Source organism: Perca fluviatilis, chromosome 20 (assembly GCF_010015445.1).
Source record: "Perca fluviatilis chromosome 20, GENO_Pfluv_1.0, whole genome shotgun sequence".
NCBI classification, from domain to species: Eukaryota; Metazoa; Chordata; class Actinopteri; order Perciformes; family Percidae; genus Perca; species Perca fluviatilis.
The window spans coordinates 2,207,056-2,211,901 of record NC_053131.1 but is presented as its reverse complement, the minus strand read 5'-3'; the positions used below and the strand labels follow the sequence as shown (position 1 = coordinate 2,211,901).

The 4,846-nt window shown below is 39.2% G+C and overlaps 1 long non-coding RNA gene across 1 annotated transcript; it reads left to right on the top strand.

The window, feature by feature from the left end:
* The first annotated feature begins 965 nt into the window (after positions 1 to 965).
* Positions 966 to 3,483, top strand: LOC120549195. The gene is made up of 3 exons (XR_005637344.1): positions 966 to 991; positions 1,747 to 1,783; positions 3,407 to 3,483. It is a non-coding gene; the product is annotated as an uncharacterized LOC120549195 (long non-coding RNA).
* Positions 3,484 to 4,846: the final 1,363 nt, after the last annotated feature.

Sequence of the window (4,846 nt, the reverse complement as noted above, 5' to 3'; positions counted from 1 at the left end):
AACAAAACTAAACACATATAACGTTAACTAAACACATTCTTGACAACGTAGTTTCGTTATAAAATTATCTATTTATGTTAATGGAGCATATGTCCCTGTGTAACTAATACAAAGCAGTAAAAAAAACGTTAACTTACCTCCAACTGATTGAACGGTAGCCATATAAATGGGGAATCCACCTTTTGGTCGTTTTCCCACACCCCACTCGACGGCAAATTCGTCTTCGTAGGTAATCACGCCGTTTAAAAAACTTTCCAGATCAAAATTTTCGTAAATTTAATGTGAACAATACTAAATTTCCCCTCATCGACCCGGCACACCATTTTACAAGCATACGTATACGCTTCTCCTTTGGCGCGTCGTTAACGTTTTTCTCAGGTTGTGCGGGCGGTGTTGCTATAGTGACAGAACTGGTTACTACCAGAGCCGTTAGCAGCTCTGGTTACTAATAAAAACAAAACAATTCTCAATAAGAAAAATGTTAATGTTTAAAAAATCAAAACCAATATGTTATTATTATTATTATTATTATTATTATTATTATTATCTTACATTCATTATTTTTCTATTTTAGTTATTTTAGTTTTAGATCAGATGGCCGTTACCGGAGGTAAGGGTTAGTGTGTGCTACGAGAAAGCAAGGTTCAAATATAGATGAAGAGATGGTAAATTATATTTTGCAAAGGAATTCTGAAGATTTATGTTTTATGTTTTTCTTTTCTTTTCTTTTTTTAGAAGAACTGGTTTAATGAAGATAATTTAAGTGTAGGTAAATATATTATTCTGACATGCACTTCATTTCAGAAGGTGGCGGTAATGCAACCAGACGTTGTTTGCCAACTGCCATAAAAACAAGAAGAAGAACAATAAGACAGTGATTTCAGAGTCAACTATGGAAGACGGTATTTTGATTTTAAGTTCATAATGGAGTATCGAAAATACCTTACCACGGGTGCAGCAGTTCCGCGCGAACAGCACGTCGATGGAAAAGGTAAGTGCACAATATAGATAGCTAACTTTAAAAGACAATTACGTGCATAAGACATAACGTTAGTTACCTTAGCAATTATCGCTAGCTAACTTGAACTAGCAAGCAAGCATCCTTCGATTATTATTATTCGTTTCTGTTAAATTTAGAAAGCTTAAGAAAAGGGAAAACTTGAGTATTATTGACCTTTTCCGCATTTTATGAGAATTGTTTATGTATTACCAGGGGTGGTCCATGTATTTGATTTTCAGTAAAAAAAAAAATGAGGGAAATTACTTTTTTTTTATGGTTTATCTCTTCAACAGTTTGAAAACCAATAAAGAGAAAAGCACAATTCGTTTTTCATTTATTTGTTAAAAAAAAAAATAAATTAACGAAAAGTACACGGAACGTTAGGTAGGTTCAGAGCCATAGAAAGATGGCTCTGGGTAGGTTTAAGTTTATTGTAGCTGTGCAAAGGAGACATAAAGGACATGTAATGTTAACCAGGAGAACAAATGCTGCTGTATCTAATGATTGGGGAAAAATAAGTATAGTAAAGTAAGTATAAAGTATACATTTGTAAATATGTGTTTGTACTGAAGTTTTAGCAACCTCAAACTGATGTTTTTTAAAAATCCGTTTATAAAAATATCTACATATATGTGTAAACATGGCCTTAAAGACAATAATAATATAATAAATTGCCAAAACCTGAAGGAACGGTCAAGCTTAGTGTTAAAATACAATGTTAATTTTTTCTTATTTTCTTCTTTCAGGTCAGCGGCATGTCCAGGCTCCCCAAGGAGAAAAAAAGTAAGTCACTTTACATGTGAACACAATGAAATTCTGTCTAATTCTACACTGATCTGTGTCAGGATTGTAGTCTACCTGCTACCATTTTTACTATTTTACCTGCACCAAATTTATAAATTCTAACTTAGTTATAACGTTATCTTTGCAGTGTATTAGCTCTAGCTCGTGTTTAGCCATTTTAAGTTGGCAAGTTATTGTACAAAAAAATCATGTGCTATCAGAGATTAAGGAAACCTGTTGAATTGAAATACTGCCTTGAAGCAGGGTTGGACTGAGACAAAAAATTGGTCCGGGCATTTTGGCCCAGGCGGTAACACCACTGTGATTGGTCAGACATTAGTCGTTCCCTGCAGACAGTCCTCTTAAAATCTGCTTGCATTCTATGATAACAATTGCCTAGTGTTCTGTGTTCATGTGATAGTTTTGGATCCTTCAGAGGGGTCTCAAGACTTATCTGTTGATCTTACACTTAAATAATTAATTCATTCTTGTAGTTATGATTTGTATATTTATGGTATTTTTTTATTATTGATATTGTATTGCCATTATTGTTATTATTAATATTGGCTTAGCAACTTTAAAACAGTTTACTGTTAATTTTAACTATTGTAAGATTCATATTTTGTCGCTTTGGACACAAGTGTCTGCTAAATACTATAACCAGTACACTTCCCAAAAGCTACACTAAATCTGAGAGTAGTATATGCCCTGGAAAAGAGCACCAATACGAGGAAGCTAATTAAACATTTCAAGGAACTCTGATGCTTGTATCAACACAAACTTTTCAGCTACCCAACAGGCTAACCGCTAGCATTTTCAATGTAAGCTTAAACAGTTAGGTTACCTGACAGCCACTAACTTTAATGTTACAGCCAAACTGCTTGTTAGTTGTTATGATGTGACACCCACTCGCCACGCATGCGTGGCGCACACACACACACACACACACACACAGCCTCCCTCCCTTCCTGAGAGTCCCTGTTAATTTGCCACTCCTCCTTACAACGCATGTCTCACTCTCTCTTTCATCTTTTCCTCACTTTCGTTCCCATGGCCGTGTCATTGGTCACTCTCCTTCCTTTTTGCTTCTCTGTATATCCAGCCACCTCTCCTCCTCTTCTTCAGGTAATGCTGATGTTGGAAACGCAGCTACTACAGACCCAAACATGTCAGAAGTGTGTGGCACATTTTGAGGAATCCGCCTGTAGATTCTTAATCTTTTCTCCTCTAATTTCTCTCTGCACCTCCCTTGCACTTGGTGGTCGTTTGTCCATTTTAACGTGGATGCTAAACTTCCAGCATAACTATTACAGCTCCCGTCTCAGGGCCGGAGGCGTGGCCATAGTGGGATTCGTAGTAATGTGGCTGGCCCGGTGGGAAGGGGGTTCCTGGATTTGATTGGGTCAGGCCAGTGCCAATAAAGAAAATTAACCAATGGGCTGCAGTGAGTTCTTTATGGGCCGGCCGGCCCCAAAAAATAAAAAGGCCTATTTATATCCGGCGATTGGCCCAAAAGTGCTCGGCCCACCGGAAAATGCCCGGTATGCCAGATGGCCAGTCCAGCCCTGCCTGAGTGATATTATTATTTTCTAATAATATGAAATATTGGTTTCCCTATTTCAGGTATGTGATCCTGCACTCGTCTCCTCTGATCCTGCACTGAACTCACATGGTCCTGGTCCTGCACTTGACTCCCGTCATCCTGCTCTGCACTCGACTCACTTAATCCTGATCCTGCACTTCGTCTCACATGATCCTGATCTGTACACGCGTCTCCTGTGATCCTCCGCACTTGTGTCGCCTGATCCTGATCCTGCACTCATTAGTACTATATGGGTAAATGTTAATCGCTGTCTCTATATCTATAAATACTATAAATATTAAATAAAATAATATTATTATATTAAATTCTATAAACTACTCCTGAAATTTCAACAAACCTGAATGTTAATTGTTATGCAAGTTTTACTTTATAATAGTAAGATTAATACACTTACTTTATCATTTATCAAACATGTTGAATTGAAATACTGCCTTGAAGTGATATTATTATTTTTCATAATAATATGAAATATTTGTTTCCTATTTCAGGTATGTGATTCTGCTGTTACCCTAAGTGATCCTGCTGCATCTCCTGTGGTCCCTGCACTCTACTCCCGTCATCCCTGGTCCTGCACTCGACTCCCCATCATCCTGGTCCTGCACTCGACTCACTTAATCCTGATCCTGCACCTTCATTTCGCAGGATCCTGCACTCCTCCTTCGTAGGATCCTGCACTCGTCTCCTGTGATCCTGCACTTGACTCACATGGTCCTGATCCTGCACTGAACTCACATGGTCCCTGGTCCTGCACCTGACTCCCGTCATCCTGGTCCTGCACTCGACTCACTAATCCCTGATCCTGCACTTCGTCTCCTGTGATCCTGCACTGAACTCACATGGTCCTGATCCTGCACTTGTCTCCCCTGTGATCCTGCACCTCGAACTCTGCCATGGTCCTTCCTGATCCTGCTCTTCGCCTCCCCTGTGATCCTGCATCCACTGAACTCACGCGGGTCCTGATCCTGCTCTCGCCTCCTGTGATTCCTGCACTGAACTCACATGGTCCTGGATCCCCCTGCTCTTCGCCTCCTGTGATCCTGCACTGAACCTCACATGGTCCCGTATCCTGCACTCGCCTCCTGGGGATCCTTGGTCCCACCTGACTCACATGATCCTGATTCCTCAAGACGCCTCCTCCTGTGCCTCCTAAAATCTCTGTTTGTGTCAGCCTGGATCCTGCACCCTATTAGGTACTATATCGGTAAATGCTGCATTAGCTGTTCCTATATCTATGAATACTATGAATACAAATGAAATGCATACTACGGGAGATGTAAATTCTATAACCCCGCTCATATTAAGGCTCTGCTTATTTGTGAAATTTCAACAAAACCCTGAATACCGTTAATTGTTAAGTGAAAGTTTTACTTTATACAGTAAGATTAAATACAATTCTTTACTTCTATCATTGATATCTTGGAATTGCTTGAATACGTAAAATCTAAACGGGAAGTACTGAT